Raw genomic sequence first — 24,982 nt, 5'->3', positions numbered from 1 at the left:
TTTTTTTATTTTCACGCCCAGGCATTATAAACTTCAGTGAAGCACTGGGGGGTTCAAAGTTCTCACCACACATCTAGATAAGTTCCTTGGGGGGTCTAGTTTCCAAAATGGTGTAATTTGTGTGGGGTTTCCACTGTTTTGGTACATCAGGGACTTTCCAAACGCGAAATGGTGTCCGATCTCAATTCCAGCCAAAAACATCAAATGGCGCTGCTTCCCTTCCGAGCTCTGCCATGAGCCAAAATATTCATTTACCCACACATGTGGGGTATCAGCGTACTCAGGACAAATTGCACAATAACTTTTAGGGTCGTGTTACCCTTGGAAAAATAATAATTGAGGGTGAAAAGATCATTTTTGCAGAAAAAATATGATTTTTTAATTGTACGGCTGTATGTTATAAACGTCTGTGAAGCCCTTGGGGGTTCAAAGTTCTCACCACACATCTAGATAAGTTCCTTGGGGGGTCTAGTTTCCAAAATGGTGTCATTTGTGGGGGGTTTCCACTGTTTTGGTACATCAGGGGTTTTCCAATCGCGACATGGTGTCCGATTTCAATTCCAGCCAAAAACGTCAAATGGCGCTGCTTCCCTTCCGAGCTCTGCCATGTGCCCAAATAGTGGTTTACCCCCACATGTGGGGTATCAGCATACTCAGGACAAATTGCACAATAACTTTTAGGGTCCTGTTACCCTTGGGAAAATAAAAATTGGGGGTGAAAACATCATTTTTGTGGAAAAAATATGATTTTTTAATTGTACCGCTGTACGTTATAAACTTCTGTGAAGCCCTTGTGGGTTCACAGTTCTCACCACATATCTAGATAAGTTCCTTGGGGGTCTCCAAACGCGACATGGCGTCCGATCTGAATTCCAGCCAATTTTGCATTGAAAAAGTCAAACAGCGCTCCTTCCCTTCTGAGCTCTGCCATGTGCCGAAACAGTGGTCCCCCCCACATATCATGTATCAGTGTACTCAGGACAAACTGCACAATAACTTTTGCAGTGCAATTTCTCCTGTTACCCTTGGTAAAATAAAAAAAATTGAACCTGAAGTATTTTTTTTGTGAAAAAAAGTTAAATCTTCATTTTTTTTTAAATATTCAAAAAATTCCTGTGACGCACCTAAAGGGTTAATAAACTTTTTGAATGTGGTTTTGAGCACCTTATGGGGTGCAGTTTTTAGAATGGTGTCAAATGTGATGTGGTCCGTAAAAATAAAATGGTGTTGCAAAAATGAGAAATCGCTGGTCAATTTTTAACCCTTATAACTTCCTAACAAAAGAAAATTTTGGTACCAAAATTGTGCTGATGTAAAGTAAACATGTGGGAAATGTTAGTTATCAAGTTTTTTGTGTGCTGTATCTCTGTGATTTAAGGGCATAAAAATTCAAAGTTGGAAAATTGCGAAATTTTCAAAATTTTCGCCAAATTTCCATTTTTTTCACAAATAAACACAAGTTATTTGATTGAAATTTTACCACTATCATGAAGTACAATATGTCACGAGAAAACAGTGTCAGAATCACCAAGATCCATGGAAGTATTTCAGAGTTATTACCTCATAAAGGGACAGTGGTCAGAATTGTAAAAATTGGCCCGGTCATGAACGTGCAAACTACCCTTGGGGCTTAAGGGGTTAAGGGCATCTCTAAGCTGGTCAAACTTTGCCTTCCTAAAGTTTAGTGTTTTTGTTACTCCCTGACAAGTCCCCCTAGCGAAAGACAAGTGAAACTGTACAATATTGTGCTCGCTTTCTCCTAGATGCCCGATGACCTGCAAATTTCATAGAATCATAGAATGGTAGAGTTGGAAGGGACATCCTGGGTCATCTGTTCCAACCGCCTGCTCAAAGCAGGATTCACTAAATCATCCCAGACAGATGTCTGTCCAGCTTCTTTTTGAAAACTTTGAAGGAAAAATCACCACCTCTTGTGGCAGCCTGTTCCACTAATTGATAACCCTCACGGTCAAAAAGCTTTTTTCTAATATCTAATCTGTGTCTCCTCCCATTCAGTTTCATCCCATTGCTTCTAGTCTTTCCTTGTGCAAATGAGAATAAAGATGATCCTTCTACAATGTGACAGCCCTTGAGATATTTGTAAACAGCTATTAAGTCTCCTCTCAGTCTTCCTTTTTGCAAGCTGAACATCTCCAAATCCTGTAACCATTCCTCATAAGACATGGTTTTCAGACTGGTCACCATTCTGGTCACTCTTTTCTGAACTTGCTCCAGTTTGTTGATGGCTTTTTTAAAATGTGGTGCCCAAAACTGGACACAGTATTCCGGATGAGCTCTGACCAAAGAGGAGTAGAGGAGAATGACTTCACGTTATCTAGACTGTATGCTTCTATTAATAAATCCCAGAATTGTATTTGCCTTTTTTGCTGCTGCATCACACTGTTGACTCATGTTTAGTTTATGATCTATTAGTATACCCAAGTCTTTTTTACATGTGCTGTGGCTTAGCCTTATTCCTCCCATTCTGTATATGCTTTTTTAAATTTTTATTGCCCAGATGTAGTACTTTGCATTTTTCCCTGTTAAAAACAATTCTGTTAGCTGCTGCCCACTGCTCCAGTTTATTTATATGTTTTTTGAATCCTCTCTCTTTTCTCTAGTATTGGCTATACCTCCTAACTTTGTGTCATCAGCAAATTTAATCAGTGCACCGTCAATTCCTTAATCTAAATCATTGATAAAGATGTTGAACAATATAGGGCCCAGGATTGAGCTCTGTGGTACCCCACTTGAGAAATTCTTCCAACTGGATGTGCAGCCATTTATGACCACTCTTTGGGTCCGATTACTAAGCCAGTCATGAATCCACCTATCAGTTGCCTGGTCCATTCCATATTTAGTAATTTTTTCAATATTGATGGTGTGATATACATTGTCAAATGCTTTGCTGAAGTCAAGATACACTATATCTGCAACATTTCCCTGATCCACACAGTCAGTGGTTTTGTCATAGAAGAAAATTAAGTTAGTCTGTCATGACTTATTAGTTACATATCCATGCTGACTCTGGTTAATCACTTCATTCTTATCCAGGTACATACATACATGTTGTTTAAAAATTTGTTCAAATATCTTTCCTGGTATAGAGGTCAGACTCACCGGCCTATAGTTCCCTGGGTCCACCTTCTTCCCCTTTTGGGAGATAGGAGCAACATTTGCTCTTCTCCAGTCTTCTGGGACTTCTCCTGATATCCAAGAATTTTCAAAGATTATGGAGAGTGGTTCAAAAATTTCTTCTGGTATCTCCTTCAATACTCTGGGTGTAATTCCTCTGGACCTGGAGACTTGAATTCATATATGTTAGCTAAGTATTCCCTCACAATCTTTCTGTTTATAGATAGCCTGGTTTCTTCTATTCCTTTAATAGGACAGTGCAGATCAGTTGAGGTTACATTTCCTTTCTGAGAGAAAACAGATGCAAAATAGGAATTTAAAAGTTCGGCCTTCTCAACATCCTTTCTTACCATTTCATCATTTTCATCTTGTAAAAATCCTATAGCATCTTTTACTTTTCTTTTACTTTTGACATATCCCCTAAATCCTTTTTTATTGCTTTTGAAGTCTCTTGCAAGCCTTAATTCATTGTCAGCTTTAGTAACCTGATGCGTCCCCTGCAGGTTCTGCAGACAGCATTATTTTCTTCTTTAGATATGTCTCCCTCTTTCCATTTGATAAACATTTCTTTCTTTCTTTTTAGTACAGTGCCTGGTGAAAGTATTCGGCCCCCTGAAACTTTTCAACCTTTTCCCACATATCATGCTTCAAACATAAAGATGCCAAATGTAAATTTTTGGTGAAGAATCAACAACAAGTGGAACAAAATTGTGAAGTTGAACGAAATTTATTGGTTATTTTAACATTTTGTGAAAAGTCAAAAACTGAAAAGTGGGGCGTGCAATATTATTTGGCCCCTTTAACTTAATACTTTGTTGCACCACCTTTTGCTGCAATTACAGCTGCAATTTGCTTGGGGTATGTCTCTATCAGTTTTGTACATCGAGATACTGAAATTCTTACCCATTCTTCCCTAGCAAACAGCTCGAGCTCAGTGAGGTTTGATGGAGATCGTTTGTGAACAGCAGTTTACAGCTCTTTCCACAGATTCTCAATTGGATTCAGGTCTGGACTTTGACTTGGCCATTCTAACACCTGGATATTTTTATTTTGTGAACCATTCCATTGTAGATTTTGCTTTATGTTTGGGATCATTGTCTTGTTGGAAGACAAATCTCTGTCCCAGTCTCAGATCTTTTGCAGACTCCAACAGGTTTTCTTCAAGAATGGTCCTGTATTTGGCTCCATCCATCTTCCCATTAATTTTAACCATCTTCCCTGTCCCTGCTGAAAAAAAAACAGGCCCAAACCATGATGCTGCCACCACTATGTTTGATAGTGGGGATGGTGTGTTCAGGGTGATGAGCTGTGTTGCCTTTACACCAAACATATCGTTTGGCATTGTTGCAAAAAGTTTGACTTTGGTTTCATCTGACCAGAGCACTTTCTTCCACATATTTGGTGTGTCTCCAAGGTGGCTTGTTGCAAACTTTAAATGACACTTTTTATGGATATCTTTCAGAAATGGCTTTCTTCTTGCCACTTCCATAAAGGCCAGATTTGTGCAGTGTACGACTGATTGTTGTCCTATGGACAGACTGTCCCACCTCAGCTGTAGATCTCTGCAGTTCATCCAGAGTGATCATGGGTCTATTGGCTGCATCTCTGATCAGTCTTTTCCTTGTTTGAGATGAAAATTTAGAGGGATGGCCGGGTCTTGGTAGATTTGCAGTGGTATGATACTCCTTCAATTTCAATATGATCACTTGCACAGTGCTCCTTGGGATGTTTAGAGTTTTGGAAATCATTTTGTATCCTAATCTGGCTTTAAACTTCTCCACAACAGTATCTTGGACCTGCCTGTTGTGTTCCTTGGTCTTCATGATGCTCTCTGTGCATCAAACAGAACCCTGAGACTATCACAGAGCAGGTGCATTTATACGGAGACTTGATTACATACAGATAAATTCTATTTATCATCATTTGTCATTTAGGACAACATTGGTTCATTCAGAGATCCACAATGAACTTCTGGAGTGAGTTTGCTGCACTGAAAGTAAAGGGGCCGAATAATATTGCACGCCCCATTTTTCAGTTTTTGACTTTCCACAAAAATTTAAAATAATCAATAAATTTTGTTCAACTTCACAATTGTGTTCCACTTGTTGTTGATTCTTCACCAAAAATTTACATTTGGTATCTTTATGTTTGAAGCATGATATGTGGGAAAAGGTTGAAAAGTTCAAGGGGGCCGAATACTTTTGCAAGGCACTGTATGTGTTTCAGTATTGTGTTCATCCATCCTGGTTTCCTTAAATGCTTCCTATTCTTCCCTCTTTTTGAATTGTTAACGATTGTGCTTTGAGAATCTCATTTTTCAAAATTTGCCATCCTTCCTGGACATTTTTGTTCTTAAGGATATCCAACAATTGGATTCCTCCAATTCTTTTTCTGAGTCCCTAAAAATCTGCCTTTCTGAAATTTAACCTTGAAGTTTGAGTCTTCACAGGTCTTCCGCCTCTACTTATCCAAAATTCTAAAATAGCATGGTCACTACTTTCTAGGGTCCCAGCCACTCTTACCTCCTCAACCATTTCCTTCATGTTTATAAGGATTAGATCCAAGGTAGCAGTTCCCCTTGTTTTCTCCCCTACCTTTTGGAAGACAAAGTTGTTAGCAAGAGAGGATAAGAATTTCCTTGACCTAGTAGTTTTGCCTGAGAGAGAATCCCAACAAATGTCTGGATAGCTGAATCTCCCATGACCACTATGTCATATTTTTTGGAGAACTTGGCCATTTGATGCATAAAGAGTTCATCCATATCTTCAGCTTGCACAGGCGGCCTGTAGTAAATACCTACAATGGTGTCCTTTCCATTGTTCGCTCCTTGCATTCTTACCCAGTTTCCACAGAACTCTCAGTCTCTAAGCTTGGAACTCTGTGAAGATATACACTTTTCTAACATACAATGCGAAACCTCCTCCTCATTTATCAAGTCTGTCTCTTGCAAATAAGTTGTATCCTTCAAGCTTTGTATTCCAATCATGTGTATCATCCCACCAAGTTTCAGTGATTCCAATGATATCATATTTCTTTTCCTGCATTAGTAGTTCCAGTTCTCCTTGTTTGTTGCCCATGTGCATTTGTATAGAAACATTTTAGTTTGTGATTGGTTTCTCTTTCTCGAATATTTTCATTATTTAGATTTTTTGTCTTTGTTCTTCCTTTCCACTTCTAATAGCAGAGTTCTCAATAGTATTTGTCAGGTGTATGGCTTTTTCTGGCCTTTTGCTTCCCTTCCCACATTGTTCTAGTTTAAAGCTCTCCTGGTGAGTGTAGAGACTTCCAAATACATGTTTTCCAGTCTTCCTAAGGTGCACCCCATCTCTAGCAAGTAGTCCATCATATAGGTAATTCACTCCGTGATCCAGAAATCCAAATTCTTGCTGACGGCAGCATCGATGTAGCCAGTTGTTCATCTGCAGAATCTTACTCCACCTCCTTGTTCCATGGCCATCCACTTGGAGGATGGATGAGAAGACCATCTGTGCTCCCAGTTCTTTCACTTTCTTACCTCAGTTTTCAAAGTCACTGCATATTGTCTCCAGGTCGTTTCTTGCGGTGTCATTTGTCCCCACATGTAATAGCAGGAATGGGTAGTCATCTGTAGGTCTGAAGAGTCCTGATATCCTTTTAGACACATCTTTAATTTTTGCATCTGAAACACAGCACATTTCTCTTGATGTTATATCCAGTCTGCAGGTAGCAGCCTCTGTTCCTCTCATCAGGGAATCCTCCATGACCACAACTCTCCGTTTCTTCTTCACAACATTAATCTTTCTCTATCCAGGAGGACTCTGAGGGTGTACAAGGTTGTTCTTTGTGTGCAAAGTCTTTTCTTGATGTACTATATATTGATGGAATATGCAAATTGTCCTCCTCAAGCTTCATTCCTTGGTTTGGTGATGCATTCCAAGCAGCTAGTCCCAGCTGTACCCAATGTTTTTCTTGCTGAGGGAGACCCTTCACTTTTCCCAGAAGACACCTGGAATATGCAGATTTTCCTCCTCAAGCTTCAATCCCTGGTTATATGTTATATATATCTCTGAACCTAGGGCTTTAGTGCAGTATCTTCTTTCTTTATGCATTAAAAAATGTAATTATTTCAGTTTTTTTGTGCTTCAGACCCAAGATCGATAGCATCATCATCATGAAGTGCTGAGAAAAGAATTACATTTTTCTTTTCGTGTGGTACATAGGAAACCAAAACCTTTTCATTATTGAATGCAAACATAGTGCGGTACTGTTTTCTCTCTTTCACATTTACAAACTGTGGCATCAATTCATTTTTATTTTATTTTTTCATACAGTACCTACATATGAAAGATTCTGCATTTTCAGATAATTAGATCACAATTTGAAAACCAATTGTCAGCTGCTATATTGCAACCTGATCCAAATAAGGGCTCAGCCATTCTTTTCGCAACATCACTGGGTTTGTTGCTGATGCAGTATTGACCTTCTGGCTGTTTTCCTGAATAAAAAACAAGTTTTTTTGTGTATGGCATCAACAAATACATTTTAATTATGTATTTGATAGGCTTTGAAGGAATGTATTGACGAAATGTACATCTGCATGAGAACAAGGGTGCATTTCGTCAATAGTGACATTCTCCCCAGGGCAATAGATTTTCTTACAGTTTTCAACAAATTTTTGGAATAAATCGTGAATCGGAGCAAGCCGTTCATATGTTTCACATTGGATTTGGGTAGTTCTGCAGTCAAACCGTAGGCAACGAATAAGAATCTTGAATCTTTTTAATCACATAACAAGGCCACATTTTTCTATTCCATCACCATCTATACCCCAAAGTTCCTCCAAACTTTGGCGATTTGCCCTATAAACTCCAGCAAGATAGAACACAATCCCAAAAAAGTCCTCAGTTCTAGAGTTGAGCGAAACGGGTCGAAAAAATTCAAAAGTCGCCGACTTTTGGCAAAGTCGGGTTTCATGAAACGAAACCCGACCCTAGGATGAGGTCGGCCACGAGATCGGCGACTTACGCGCCAAAGTCGCGTTTCAAAAGTTTGTTTTGCGCTCTTTTTCAGCCAATCAGGATCCACGGACACTGTGGGCAACGTGATGACCTAGGCACGGGTCACCACCATCTTTCAGAAGGGCATGCAAGTGATTGGCTTGCTTTGGTGGGCGTCACAGGGGGTATAAAAGGGCGTGCACGCCGACCGCCATCTTACTTCTGCCGATCTTAGTATAGGGAGAGGTTGCTGCTGATTCTGTAGGGAGAGCGTTAGGCAGGGAAGAAGACAAAAGAACTGCTTCTGCTGCTAGCGATTTGGCCTGCACAACACACAAGTCACTGTGTGTGCAGTGCAAGGGGAGGCTATATTGTGGTGTATCAGTGGTGTTGGTTGTTGGGCTGCCTTCTAAGGCTTCCTGACACGCTGGCATTGCTGTTTACCCACTGCTCCGCAAACTGCTTTTTTAAAAGCAATCCAATCTCCCTTATCCTCTAGTCACTTTGGTCACAGCTGTGCCATCGAGCGTGTCACATAGCGCTCAGATATCAGTGGGCCTCACACAATCCACAAGTGTCCAGTGTCCAAAAGTGTACGCAGAGATTCAAAATCTCCATTATCCTCTCGTCACTTTGGTCACAGGCAGCTGTGCCATCGAGCGTGTCACATAGCGCTCAGATATCAGTGGGCCTCACACAATCCACAAGTGTCCAGTGTCCAAAAGTGTACGCAGAGATTCAAAATCTCCATTATCCTCTCGTCCCTTTGGTCACAGGCAGCTGTGCCATCGAGCGTGTCACATAGCGCTCAGATATCAGTGGGCCTCACACAATCCACAAGTGTCCAGTGTCCAAAAGTGTACGCAGAGATTCAAAATCTCCATTATCCTCTCGTCCCTTTGGTCACAGGCAGCTGTGCCATCGAGCGTGTCACATAGCGCTCAGATATCAGTGGGCCTCACACAATCCACAAGTGTCCAGTGTCCAAAAGTGTACGCAGAGATTCAAAATCTCCATTATCCTCTCGTCACTTTGGTCACAGGCAGCTGTGCCATCGAGCGTGTCACATAGCGCTCAGATATCAGTGGGCCTCACACAATCCACAAGTGTCCAGTGTCCAAAAGTGTACGCAGAGATTCAAAATCTCCATTATCCTCTCGTCACTTTGGTCACAGGCAGCTGTGCCATCGAGCGTGTCACATAGCGCTCAGATATCAGTGGGCCTCACACAATCCACAAGTGTCCAGTGTCCAAAAGTGTACGCAGAGATTCAAAATCTCCATTATCCTCTCGTCACTTTGGTCACAGGCAGCTGTGCCATCGAGCGTGTCACATAGCGCTCAGATATCAGTGGGCCTCACACAATCCACAAGTGTCCAGTGTCCAAAAGTGTACGCAGAGATTCAAAATCTCCATTATCCTCTTGTCACTTTGGTCACAGGCAGCTGTGCCATCGAGCGTGTCACATAGCGCTCAGATATCAGTGGGCCTCACACAATCCACAAGTGTCCAGTGTCCAAAAGTGTACGCAGAGATTCAAAATCTCCATTATCCTCTCGTCACTTTGGTCACAGGCAGCTGTGCCATCGAGCGTGTCACATAGCGCTCAGATATCAGTGGGCCTCACACAATCCACAAGTGTCCAGTGTCCAAAAGTGTACGCAGAGATTCAAAATCTCCATTATCCTCTCGTCACTTTGGTCACAGGCAGCTGTGCCATCGAGCGTGTCACATAGCGCTCAGATATCAGTGGGCCTCACACAATCCACAAGTGTCCAGTGTCCAAAAGTGTACGCAGAGATTCAAAATCTCCATTATCCTCTTGTCACTTTGGTCACAGGCAGCTGTGCCATCGAGCATGTCACATAGCGCTCAGATATCAGTGGGCCTCACACAATCCAAAAGTGTCCACTGTCCACAAGTGTGTGCAGAAATTCTAAATCTCCCCTGTCCTATAGACACCTTTTACCTTGTTTTACATTACTATATAGTTTGTTGGATTTTGTCTACATTTCTACCAAAAATGAGGAAGGCTGGTGGAAGAGGCCGTGGAATTGGGCGGGGGTTGGCAGCTGGTAATGATGGTGTTGGTGGTGGATCTGATGGTAGTGGCAAGAGCAAAATAGGGCCGAATGCAGGAGGTGCTGACCCTGCGTCATCGTCTGGCTACATAAGGCCTTGAACGCTTAGTTTTCTAGGAGTTGGCAAACCGCTTTTAAAGGCAGAGCATCAGGAAAAAGTTTTGTCTTACATTGCTGACTCAGCCTCCAGCTCTATCACCTCCTCTTCTTCAGTTGTAAAAAGTAAAAGCACTGAGTCGTCATTGGAGGCTCATGTTCATGAACCACACCTTTCCTTGTGTCCTTCACCCCAACCAAGATTGAAGGATGACGCAGGCCATACTACTGATTACTCCATGGAGCTGTTTTCACATACCATGCCTGGATTATCAAGTCAAATGGTGAATTACCCAGGCCAAGATGAATCTGACATGGAGTGCACTGATGCACAGCCGCTGATGGATGATTCTGCTGGTACATTCACTCAGAGCACTACATTGTCCTCGCAGTGTACAGAGCCAGATTTTGACCCTGATGAGACTCAGGTGCCCCTTCCCGCACACTATACCACCATACACGGTGACACAGAGAAAGGTGCACATGACATAGAAGAGGAGGTGATGGATGACCCAGTTGTTGACCCAGATTGGCATCCATTGGGGGAAGAGGGTGCTGCTTCCAATAGCTCAGATGAGGAGCATCCACAGCAGACATCGACATCGCAACAGCTGTTATCTGGCAGGCCCGGAGCACTCCAAAGACAGGTTCCAAACATCAAAAGAGTTGCTGGACAGCTTGTCTAGAGGGTCAAAAGATCACAGCGTGCTAGGCCGCAAAATGTCTGCCAAAGTAGGAAGAGTGCAGTGTGGCACTTTTTTGAACAAAATCCTCATGATCAGGCCAAGGTTATCTGTAAGAAGTGCGCAAAGACCTTTAGCCGAGGGAAAAATCTGAAAAATTTGAATACCAGTTGCATGCTTAGACATTTAACCAGCATGCACTTGCAAGCGTGGACACAACACCAAACCTCAAGTGCCACATGTGCAACTGATCACAACGAAGGTAGTCAGCAATGCTACATTGTTTCCCCCACTGTAAGCCCACCGGTTAGCACAGCAGCAAATGTTGAGGTGTCGTTGCAAGGCCACAGCAGTCAGGGAATCCCACTGTTATATCAACGAAAGACTGATTCTAGGCCATCAGAAAGAACACCAACTCCATCACCATCATCAACCCTCTCTCAGTCCGCCCTGTCCACCGCTACTTCCACCATATGCAGCTCTCAAGTCCAGCTCACCCTCCCAGACACTATGAGTAGGTCAAGAAAGTACTCAGTCTCTCATCCGCGTACACTGGGTTTGAACGCCCACATTGATAAACTAATCTCGTTTGAGATGATGCCCTTTCGGTTGGTGGAAAGCACAGCTTTCCGCGAACTAATGGCCTATGCAGTACCACACTATGACCTACCCAGTCGCCACTTCTTCTCTCGCAAAGCCATCCCAGCCCTCCACCATCATGTGAAAGACCGCATTGTCCATGCACTCAAGCAGTCAGTGAGCGGAAAGGTGCACCTCACAACTGATGCATGGTCCAGTCGGCATGGCAAGGGCCGTTACGTGTCCATCACTGCGCACTGGGTTAATGTGGTGGATGCAGGGTCCACAGGGGACAGCGGTGGTGGGACAGTGCTGCCTAGCCCACGGTATAGGAAACAGTTGGCTGTAGGCGTTCGACCCTCCTCCTCCTGCTCCTCCTCCTCCAGAAGCGAAAGCTCGTCCACAGAGCGCAGTCGTACGAGCACTCCATCTGCAGCTGCCACTGTTGCACACGATGTGTCCCCCTATCGAGCAGCTAGTGGAAAGCATCAGCAGGCTGTGTTGCAGATGATGTGTTTGGGCGACAGACACACCGCCGAGGTGCTGGCCGAGTACTTGAAGCGACAAACTGAGTCATGGCTGGGCAGTGTACATCTTGAGGCAGGAAAGGTAGTTAGTGATAACGGCCGTAATTTTGTGGCAGCCATAGCCCTTTCAAAACTCAGCCACATACCTTGCTTGGCTCATACATTGAACCTGGTGGTGCAGTGCTTCCTCAAAAATTATCCGGAGTTAACAGCCCTGCTCCAGAAGGTGCGAAGACTGTGCGCGCACATCCGCCGGTCGCCTGCACACTCCGTTCGTATGCAGAAGCTGCAGCGATTGCTCCACCTTCCCAACCACCGCCTCATTATCGACATTGCAACAAGGTGGAACTCCACCCTGCACATGGTGGAGCGGCTGTGCGAGCAGAGGCAGGCCATAATGCATTTGTGGGAGGATACACGGCCAGGCACTTTGAGAGCAGACATGGAGTTGACAGGCGTGCAGTGGTCGAAGCTGAAAGACCTTTGTAAAGTCCTTCAGTGTTTTGAGGAATGCACACGGCTGGTAAGCGCAGACGACGCCATCCTAAGCATGAGCATCCCACTTATGCGTCTGCTCATGCAAACTTTGACGCACCTTAAGGAGCAGGCGTCTGCAGCCAATGTTGATGAGGAGGAAGAGGAGGAGGGAATCCTTGATGACATTCAGCCATTGTCTGCTCAGGGACCTCTCCTGGACGAAGTGGAGGAAGAAGAGGAGGAGGAGGAGGATGATGGGGATGATTACTTAGGGGAGGAGGATGCATCTCGTGGGGCAAGTGAAAATGTTGGCGTGGCAAGGTCTGGTACAGGGTTTGTGCGTGACTGGAGGGATGTGGATTTGCCAGAAAGTGCTCCTCCACCCAGCACTCGCAGTGCATCATTGACACTGGGAACATTGGCCCACATGTCAGATTATGCCTTGCGGATCCTAAAAAGGGACCCCCGCATTGCCAAAATGATGAACAATGACGACTACTGGTTGGCCAGCATCCTGGATCCACGCTATAAAGGCAAATTACAAAACATCATGCCACAGGAGAACCTTGACCTAATATTGGCTAATAAACAAGCAACTCTGGTAAATCGGTTGCTTGAGGCATTCCCAGCACACAGCAGCGGTGATGGTTCTCACACGAGCCGTACGGGCCGGGGGCAGCTTGGCAGAGGTGTTCGTGGTGCACACAGCAGAAGTGGCGTTGGAGACAGGGGTTTCATGACAATGTTGTGGACTGATTTTTCAAATACCGCTCACACAACTGGTAATACTGCATCGATGGAAAGTGACAGGAGACAGCAGTTGTCAACTATGGTTACAAACTACTTTTCCTCCCATATCGATGTTCTCCCACACAGGTCATTCCCCTTTGACTATTGGGCCGCTAAACTGGACACCTGGCCTGAATTGGCCCAATATGCCTTACAGGAGCTCGCTTGCCCAGCTGCAAGTGTGCTATCGGAAAGAGTCTTCAGTGCAGCTGGATCAATCCTTACAGAAAAAAGGACCCGTCTGTCAACCCAAAATGTGGATGATCTAACCTTCATTAAAATGAACCACGCATGGGTTTCCAAGGATTTTGTCCCACCTTCCCCTGATGACACATAGGGTGACAGAAAAATGGCTTGCTTTGGTCCACCTCTTCCTGGTACTTCACCTATTTCGCCTTTTGCATCAGCTGAATGTCCAACATCAACATATGCCACTTTCTAAAACTCCCTAACTGTGCTGCCTCCCCCCCCATGGCCGGGGTCACCACCTACCGCACGACACCGTGCGAGTGCCGTTGCCCTGGACAGGTGGGTAGGCCGACTCTTGGGCGCGGGCACTGGCACAGGGTCCCTCAAAGTGCAATCAAGTGTCTCTGACGGCGGTGGTGCACACCCGCCGTCAGACACACCGCTGTACTATGAGGGGCCCAGTGCCAGTACCGACGCCCACGAGTGGGCCCCCCTTGCTTGGGCAGGGCCCCAGCATTTGCAATCTTTACCTCTCCCTGCTCCTCCTCTGTGTAATCTGGGCCGTCAAATCCATACTGTGCCTGACACCGTCTGAGCCTGCCTCCTGAGACATATATTTTGAATGTGTACGCTATCCATACATGTTATCCGGGGATACGGTACCCTTTCTAACCTTTGTGCAATGACGTGCAATCCATACTGGGCCTAACACCGTCTGAGCCTGCCTCATGCTGTATAGACATATATTTTGAATGTGTACGCTATCCATACATGTTATCCGGGGATACGGTACCCTTTCTAACCTTTGTGCAATGACGTGCAATCCATACTGGGCCTAACACCGTCTGAGCCTGCTTCATGCTGTATAGACATATATTTTGAATGTGTACGCTATCCATACATGTTATCCGGGGATACGGTACCCTTTCTAACCTTTGTGCAATGACGTGCAATCCATACTGGGCCTAACACCGTCTGAGCCTGCCTCATGCTGTATAGACATATATTTTGAATGTGTACGCTATCCATACATGTTATCCGGGGATACGGTACCCTTTCTAACCTTTGTGCAATGACGTGCAATCCATACTGGGCCTAACACCGTTTGAGCCTGCCTCATGCTGTATAGACATATATTTTGAATGTGTACGCTATCCATACATGTTATCCAGGGATACGGTACCCTTTCTAACCTTTGTGCAATCACGTGCAATCCATACTGGGCGTGAGAACGGCTGGCGAGCTGTTAAGCAAGCTACAGCACCTGTCCAGACAAGTACAGGGATTCCCTAGCGAGGAGACTTATTTGATTGTTTTCAATGTTGGGACAGCAATTTTTGGGGAGCACTATACTCTGGAGAATGATAGATGGGGCCCACCATACACTGGAACATTCCAAAGGTGGACATCAGACACTGGAGCAGCATTTACAGGGCCCATTATACACTAGAGCATTAGAAATGGGGCCCATTATGTTTGGAGCATTATTTGGGCCCATAAGACAGTGGAGCTTCATCCATGGGGACCAACATATACTGTAGCATTATGTGGAGCTCATCATATACTGTTTCAAACATTATATGGGACCAATGATTCTGTATGGAGAAATAGATGGGCCTCGTCATGAGATGTAAAAAGTGAGGTATTTTTCATTGTACTATACCGCTATTTCTCTGCCGTATCGGAGCATGATGAGTTGTGGTATGTGTTAAAGGGGCGCTCTTTCGCCCAGGGCACATGAAAACCTGGAGCCATCCCTCCCCCCCCACAGTTTGTAGCCAAATAACCCCCATTTTTCAGTGCGTAACTTGTAATATGAAGTTAATTAAGGTTGACAAGCTTAAGAAAGAAGAATTGATGCTTTTGGCATTCAAATGGGCACTGTAGGTGTGTTTCCTGTCCTCCTCTCACTGCCGACTTTTATTCCCCATTGACTTACATTGGGTTTCGTGTTTCGGGACGACCCCGACTTTTCCCTATAATCGGACGATCTTGCTCGACCCGACTTTTGGAAAAGTCGGGTTTCACGAAACGAAACGCGACCCTAAAAAACCAAAAGTCGCTCAACTCTACTCAGTTCTATTTCATCTGTGGGCTTGATGATTCTGATGCAGATAAACTTGTCCTTTATAATGTCTATATATTGATTTCTGTATGTGACAATAGAGTTCAGAATGTCATCTGTGAATAAACTATTCCAGCATTCAGCTGCAGTTTTAGCGTTTCTTGCTGTTCCTTTAACTGCAGGAAGGTGAATGAGAATGTTTTGAGGTTGCCTTGTTTAGTTTGCATGGGTGGCTTCTGTAGTATGAGTAGAAGCACCCTTTTGAGCTAGTACAGCCATGCGTCTTCTTGGGAATGATGTAACAAGTATTTCACACCTGGATTTGGGTATCCTCTGCCATTCTTCCTTGCAGATCCTCTCCAGTTCCGTCTGGGTGGATGGTGAACTTTGGTGGACAGCCATTTTCAGGTCTCTCCAGAGATGCTTAATTGGGTTTAGGTCAGGGCTCTGGCAGGGCCAGTCAAGAATGGTAACAGAGTTGTTCCGAAGACACTCCTTTTGCTATTTTAGCTGTGTGCTTAGGGTCATTGTCTTGGTGGAAGGTGAACCTTTGTCCAAGTCTGAGGTCTAGATCACTCTGGAAGAGGTTTTCATCCAGGATATCTCTGTACTTGGCCCCATTCATGTTTCCTTCAATGGCAACCAGTCATCCTGTCTCTGCAGTTGAAAAACATCTCCATAGCATGATGCTGCCACCAATTTGTTTTTCCTGTTGGGATAGTATTGTGCAGGTGATGAGCATCACCTGGTTTTCTCCACACATACCGATTACAATTATCACCAAAAAGTTCTATCTTCATCTCATCCGACCAGAGATTGTTATTTCTTATAGTCTGGGAGTCCTTCATGGGTTTTTTAGCAAACTTTATGTGGACTTTCATATGTCTTGAGGAGAGGCTTCCATCGGGTCACTCTGCCATAAAGGCCTGACTGGTGGCATGCTGCAGTGATAGTTGACTTTGTGGAACTTTCTCCCATCTCCTTACTGCATTTGTGAAGCTCAGCCACAGTGATCTTGGAGATCTTCTTTACCTCTCATCAAGGCTCTTCTCCCACAATTGCTCAGTTTGGCTGGATGGCCAGATCTAGGAAGACTTCTGGTGGTCCCAAACTTCTTCCATTTAAGGATTATGGAGGACAGATACGTGCATTGCCACAATTCTATCTCTGAGCTCCTTGGCCAGTTCCTTTGACCTCATGATTCTCATTTGGACTGATATGCACTGTGTGCCTTTCCAAATAAAGTCCTATCAGTTTAATTAAACACAGCTTGACTCCAATAAAGGAGTAGAACCATCGCAAGAAGAATCACAAGAAAATAGCATGTGACTTAAATATGAGTGTCTGAGCAAAGGGTCTAAATACTTATGACCATGTGATATTTTGTTTTTTTCTTTTTTTAAATGTGCAAACATTTCTACATTTCTGTTTTTTTCTGTCAATATGGGGTGCAGAGTGTACATTAATGAGAAAAATAATGAACTTTTTTGAATTTACCAAATGGCTGCAATGCATCAAAGAGTGAAAAATTTAAAGGGGTCTGAATACTTTCTGACCCACTGTATTTGCATTCCTAGTGACCTGAAACTCGGACTATCATGACTAATGTTTTTCAGGTTTGTGTCAGTCTAATTTATAGTGAAGAATAGTCCTGGGCTTTGTACGGAACATGAGAATTGTTCATCTGTGATATTGGATGTTCCTCTATAGTATTAGATGTATAAGTTTGCTCATTATGCACTGAAACGGGTTGTCTAGGTAAATATAACTTCTTCAACAATAACAAATGACACTATACTCACCAGGTTGACTTCCTCATAATAAATTAGCAGGCCTCTCAGCCGGGACCAAAAATCATGTCCCGTTTTTCGGTCTCCTGACTCCTGATTACTCTCATTGATTGCAGCATTTGGGTGATCAGATTTATTATGGTAACAGAAGCCTCCGTTTTCATAAATATCATTGTGACAAATCAGGTAGGGAATATATAGGGCTGTGCTTATGCCTATTCGTAAGGCCTTATTTAACTTCATTTATATTCATGTTGTGGTTATGCTGGTGTTATCTGAGACTGGTCATATGTTTAGCTATTTGGGTATATAAATATCTGATGATTGAATTCCATTTTCCACTCCCCATATCCCCTTGTTTTATATATAATGATGTATGGGGACTAGCGATGAGCGAACCTGTGGATGTTCGTTTACCCTGGGTTCACCGAACATACAGAAAAATGTCTGATTTATCCCGGACCCAAACCCAATAGAAGACAATGGGGACTCTAATTCCAGTGCTTTAAAATGGCTGTAAAAGGGGTAGGGGCTGCAAAAGGAAGCAAAATGGGGGTAAGAGCGGCCGCTGCCTTTCAGGGCTTATCTACAGCATTCTATAAAGCTGGAGATAAGCCACCGGTCCAACCTGAAAGATAAGAAAAATAACTTTATTATACTCACATGGGGGGATGGTCCGATGTGGTCCGGTTTGATGGGTGCAGCAGATCCAGGTCCAGCACCTCCCATCTTCTTGCAACGCCATCCTCCTGCTTGCATCATCGCTCCTGGCTTGCGCTTCTGCGCAGGCATACTTCTCTGCCCTGTTGCATAGAAATGCATGCAGCCACACACTCCAGTCCCGAGTGCTGGCGGCAGTGATAGGTATTGATGCGAGAGACTCGTGCAAGTTTTTCGCATTGCACATCCAAGTGTGACCCTGACCTATGGATGATGGAATTGTATTTTGCTTCAATTTTTTTGTTTTTTCCAACTGGGGCCATGATTAAGTGGGGACCCGATGGAACACAAAGTAAAGGAACTGGATTCACTCTCAGCCATCCAATCTCAAACCACCCACAGACTATGTTGCAGAGTACACACGTGAAAAGGAGGGTAAGGTTTCTATTTCAAAGAAGCAACATGTACCACATCCAAGGAAGGCATCAGTCAAGCAAATTAACCACTTCTCAATGAGTCAGCAGGTGAAATTGTGAGACAAGATAGCCATCCATGACATTTCTGAAGCTCTAAACCAAAATTGTAAAAAAAAAATGATGATCCAATGACGCTGTCACTCCAATGAATTATTGAAAAACAATGTTTTTATTAAGACAATGCATTTCTATAGCAAACCGATTTCTTCATCAGGTACAGATGAAAACATACATTCAAGTTGAATAGCATTCCTATAAACCCCTCAAGCTGGTGTGGTACTGAAATTCATTAATCATTTCACCCCATCTCTGTTACCCTGTAGCTCCACAGCAATCATGTCCCATTATCAATGTAGTGCATATTAGCCAATGCAATGCCGGCACATTGCATATTAGCCTGTATGTTCTATGCATTCATTTAACCCCACAGGGAGTAATGTAGAGAATTAAAAAATCCAATAAATTTCTCTGTTTATCAGCCTTTGATATCTATCCGAAAAGCTATTTGTTCTGTTATGGTAAGCTCTAAATTATTGGGATTTTTTTTTTTTCCCATGTACTTGAAAAAAATGTTTCGATAGGCTGTGATCCTTAATTAGATTTTTAATGTTTGACCCACCGTATATACTCGAGTATAAGCCCACCCGAGACCCCCTAATTTTGCCACAAAAAAACTGGGAAAACTTATTGACTCGAGTATACGCCGAGGGTGGTACTACACAAGGGTAAACGCTGGTCCAAGAAGATGCTCCATAGATATATACCCCCCATAAAATGCTGCACAAGGGTTAATGGTGGCCCAAGAAGATGCTCCATAGATAAATACCCCCATAAAATGCTGCACAAGGGTTAATGGTGGCCCAAGAAGATGATCCATAGGTAAATACCCCCCCATAAAATGCTGCACAAGGGTTAATGGTGGTCCAAGAAGATGCTCCATAGATAAATACCCCCCATAAAATGCTGCACAAGGGTTAATGGTGGCCCAAGAAGATGCTCCATAGATAAATACCCCCATCCTTTGCTGCTACTGCCGCTGCAATTGAAAAATAAATGACATACTCTCCTCTCGTCGCTGGGGATCTGGTGCCGATGTCCTGAGCAGGTGGGGACACCAGCGCGCTATGTGGGCCAGGTGCAGGTGTCGCTACTGGCTCAGGCCCCCGGCACCTGCCATATTCACCTGTCCCTGTTCCATCGCTGCACACCACTCTGTCTCCCAGGTCTCTGCAGTGACATTCAGCAGAGGGCACGCACTGACTACGCTATCGTGCCCTCTGACCTGAACATCACGCTCAGAGGACGTGGAGGACAGAGTGGTATGCAGCGGTGGAACGGGACAGGTGAATATTGCACTGATCCCCCCGTCCTCCCTGTCATACTCACCCCCTCCTGGCGCATGGTCTCTGCAGCCCCCCTGCTTCTTCCGTGGTCACAGCGTGGCAGATCTTCCAGGTTTCAGCAGTCACATGGTACCACTCATTAAAGTCATGAATATGCTCATATTCATGACTTTAATGAGCGGTGCCACGTGACCGCTGAATGCAGGAAGAGCTGGGGTACCGAGACCATGGAAGAAGCAGGGGGGCTGCAGAGACTGCACCAGGAGGGGTGAGTATGATCTCTGACACCCGCGCTACCCCTCCCTCGCAGACTCCCGGTATATGACTCGAGTATAAGACGAGAGGGGGACTTTCAGCCCAAAAAAATGGGCTGAAAATCTTGGCTTATTCTTGAGTATATACGGTATGTTTGTTCATTCTAAGATGTATAGGCATCATGGTCCATCCCACACAATGCAATTTGCACTGACACTGTAGGACATGAATCACATATGAGCTCTGACAGTTCAAAAAATTTTTTATCAGAAAACTCTCTCCTCTGACTGTTGATGTAAATTGTTTAAATTACCTCCATGCCTATGTTCTTCTTCATGATAATTACTTTGCTTCCTATTCTGACTAGGCACTATCATATTTTTCAGATTCTTTTTACGCCTGTAGACTACCACTGGATCAGTAGGTAATTTTTTTAACGAATGGGGTCCCACCCTAAAATAAACCAATTTTTTCTGAGGACTTCTACACTTTTTTATAGGATTTATTAAAAGTTGTCTCAAAACTAAATTGAAACCTATTATTTACAGAGACAGTTTTATCTGCTCTAGTGAGTAAGATTGTTTTTTTCATTTTTTATTTATTTTTTTAAATGTAACATTTAAAACTACCTACAATTTAGTAAACCAAAACTAGATATTTAGAACCATGAGGCATAGGTACAAGTGGAGGAAAAGGTGGACGTGTCGGTATGTTTTGAAGAGGCAAGTGAAGATGAATCCAACACTGTTTTGGACTTATATGGTATTTTTTCATGTTTATGTATTTATTTATTTTTTAACATGTACCGTATATACTTGTGTATAAGCCGACCCGTGTATAAGCCGACCCCCCTAATTTTGCCACAAAAAACTGGGAAAACTTATTGACTCGTGTATAAGCCTAGGGTGGAAATGCAGCAGCTACTGGTAAATTTCAAAAATAAAAATAGATACCAATAAAAGTAAAATTAATTGAGACATCAGTAGGTTAAATGTTTTTCAATATCCATATTGAATCATGAGCCCCATATAATGCTCCATACAGTTCATGATGGACCCCATAAGATGTTCCATACAAAATACATCCCATATAATAGACCAGAAATAAAATTCACTGCACTTACTCTCTAAGAATTAACATGAATATATACCAAGAAAAACATTGTATCAAAAAGATGCTCAGGATAGACCATTCACTGCCACTGCCTGATAATGATTAGTTAAATAGCAGACAGTGGCTGTGCCGTGAAAGCACTATAGGAATTAGCCTCACACTACTAACCCCAGAGAGTGATGGAATGTAACCTCCGCTGGTAAGGCTATGAGATAAGGTTGACAGGTTCTGCTGATTGATCAGGAAACCGTCACAAAGATGCTGTATAGATTAACAGCCTGCCACTGTTAATAGACGGTGGCGAAGTGAAGCACTTACTTGCTGAACTTGTGAGGCACCATAGCCAGGTGGTCAATCAGGATGCCGTATAACATAAAAATGTTAGCTTCCAATGTGCTGCTAAGGGTTAACGTGCTGCTGGCACGTGAGGAATGTAGGAGGGGAGCTTGGAATGAGCAGAGGCTGACGGCGGGGCTCCGGCTGAAGTAACCGCCACCAACACACTGCAGAGCACGGAAAGCTGGGGGCATGACGTCACGTGACCAGCCGCCGTGCTAGACGGGTGGTGCTCAGGGTCAATCCGAGCGACGCGTTTCGAGGGACGCGGTCCCTCTTCATAAAGGTACCTTGATCCTTGAATTTTATTTTTGGTCTATTACTTGTAGTTCATGTAACAGGATTTGCCAAGTGCCTGTCTTCACCTGCAGCTTCTCCATTAGGTGTACTCTTGTAAGGAGCGCCAGTGTGTATAATTGTTTGTACATCCCATATAATGCTACACAAAGGGTAATAGTTGTCCCATAAGATGCTCCATAGAATAATATGCCCCATATAATGCTCCATAAAGGTTATGGCCCCATAAAATGCTCCATAGATTATGCCCCATAGATATTGCCCCATAAGATGCCCCATAAAATGCTCCATAGATTATGCCCCATAAGATGCTCCATAGATTATTCCCCCATGAGATGCTGCATAGATTATACCCTCATATGCTGCTCCATAGAATATGCCCCCATATGCTGCCCCACAGAATATGCCCCCATATGCTGCCCCATAGAATATGCCCCATATGCTACCCCATAGAATATGCCCCCATATGCTGCTCCATAGAATATGCCCCCATATGCTGCTCCAAAGAATATGCCCCCATATGCTGCTCCAAAGAATATGCCCCCATATGCTGCCCCACAGAATATGCCCCCATATGCTGCCCCATAGAATATGCCCCATATGCTACCCCATAGAATATGCCCCCATATGCTGCTCCATAGAATATGCCCCCATATGCTGCTCCAAAGAATATGCCCCCATATGCTGCCCCATAGAATATGCCCCCATATGCTGCTCCATGGAATATGCCCCCATATGCTGCCCCATAGAATATGCCCCTATATGCTGCTCCATAGAATATGCCCCCATATGCTGCCCTATAGAATATAGCCCCATATGCTGCCCCATAGAATATGCCCCCATATATTATGCCCCCATATGCTGCTGCAAAAAAAAAATATGCCATACTCACCTCTCCTGCTCAGGACCCAGCACCTGAGATATTCACCTGTCCAGGGTCCATCGCTTCTCACCGCTGTCTGCGCATCCTCTCACAGTGACTGTTCAGCCAGCAGAGTGCACAGCGTGCACTAACCACGTCACCGCGCCCCCTGCTGGCTTAACATCACGGACACAGGAAGCAGCAGACAGCGTGAGCAGCGATGGACCGGGGGAGAGGTGAGTTTCGCTATACTCACCCATCCTGGTGCGGTCTCTGCAGCCTCGCTTCTCCACTGTCTCCCTTCCTGCCTTCAACGGTCACGTGATACCACTCATTACACTCATGAATATGCGCATTTGCAAGCAGAGCCCTTACAACAACAGAGCAGGGATATGCTCAGGTTGAGAAGGAACTACTGGCTGTGGTATTTGGGTTGAAGAAGTTTCACCAATACACCTATGGTCAACGGGTAAGAGTACAGTCGGATCACAAACCTTTGGAGAGCATTACAAAGAAACCACTAGTGAATGCCCCAAAGAGACTACTGCGCATGCTGTTACGACTTCAGAAATATGATTTTGACATCGGGTACAGTCCAGGAAAAGACTTACTGATTGCAGATACGCTAAGCAGAGCTTACCTTCCTATCACAAATGATGAGGAGAAAGACATTGAAACCATCAATATGTATAACTATCTTGCAGTATCAAAAGAAAAGTTGAAGAAAATCCAGACTTTCACAGAGAAGGATAAAAGTCTCCAGAGTTTAAAGACTGTCATCTTGCAGGGCTGGCCAAAATACAAGCAACATGCTCCAAGGGAAGTTTCACCATTCTTCCACATAAGATGAATTGTCAGTGCAGCAAGGAATCATCTTTAAAGGAGAGAGGGCGGTTATACCAGAAGTTCTCAGAAAAGACATACTGAAAACATTGCACTCTTCCCACTTAGGCATGGAAGGATGTCTACGTCGAGCGCGAGAATCTGTTTATTGGCCAGGTATGAATGACCACATTAAAAATTATATAGCACAATGTGAAATATGTGCATCCTGCAGTGATAAACAACCAAAGGAGACATTGCAACCACATGAAATTCCACATAGGCCATGGTCAAAAATAGGAACGGACTTGTTCACATGGAATGACAAAGAATACCTGATTACAGTGGGCTATTTCTCTAACTTCTGGGAGGTTGATTTGTTGCAAGACACAAGGGTGGGAACAGTGATTAAAAAACTCAAGGCCCATTTTGCCAGGTATGGCATTCCAGATGTCGTTTTCTCGGACAATGCGGCACAGTTTACTTCGGAAGAGTTCAAAACCTTCAGGAAGAAATGGGAATTTGAACACCAGACGTCTTCTCCCAGATATCCTCAGAGTAATGGGAAAGCAGAGTCAGCAGTAAAAACAGCCAAAAGACTCATGCAGAATGCAAAACAAGCAGGTACTGATGTATATCTGTCTATACTGGATCATAGAAACACACCCACTCATGGCCTAGACAGCAGTCCAGCACAGAGACTCATGAGTAGGCGTACAAAGACACTCTTACCAACTGCTAGTCATCTGTTAAAGCCAAAGTTGCTGGGAAACATCAAAGCTAAATTACAGAAGAATCAAGATAGGCAAGTTTTCTATTACAATAAATCTGCAAAGGATCTGCCTAAGCTCCAGAGAAATGACAACATTCGACTGCAGCCAAGCAGCTCGTTTGACAAACACTGGCAAAAGGCAAAAGTTGTCCAGAAACTAGGACCTCGGTCCTACGAAATTCTAACAGAGGAAGGAAGAAGACTAAGGAGAAATCGGAGATACCTGAGGAAATCACAAGAAAGAGATAATTCATTTTCATGGCCTTTTGAGCAGTATCCTGACACCCAAGACAACGAGGCAGCAAGTACAAGTCAAGTACCAACAGTGACAGCTGACCATCAGGGTGAGGATTCTGGCCAGAGACAGATAATATCAGAAGGCATATTTCCAGAATCAGAAGAACTACCAGATGTAGGCAGTGACACATTTTATGTTACTAGAGCTGGCAGAATTATCAGAAAGCCGGCGCACCTCAAGGATTATATCTAACTGGACTTATTATGTTATAGCTCTAACTTGGTCATGGTATACATTGTTTATTAATGTTATTGTTCTTTCAGTTAAAAGAGAAAGGATGTAGCAATGTGTTATATGTTGATGTGGCCTCTAGGGGTCTCACTACTTTGATGTGTGTACTATAGAGTGTAAGAACTTGTTG

Source organism: Dendrobates tinctorius, unplaced genomic scaffold, assembly GCF_039654945.1.
Source record: "Dendrobates tinctorius isolate UK_male_01 unplaced genomic scaffold, ASM3965494v1 ptg000073l, whole genome shotgun sequence".
Taxonomy (NCBI): Eukaryota; Metazoa; Chordata; class Amphibia; order Anura; family Dendrobatidae; genus Dendrobates; species Dendrobates tinctorius.
The sequence above is the reverse complement of the archived record's forward strand: the minus strand, read 5'-3'. Positions refer to the sequence as shown.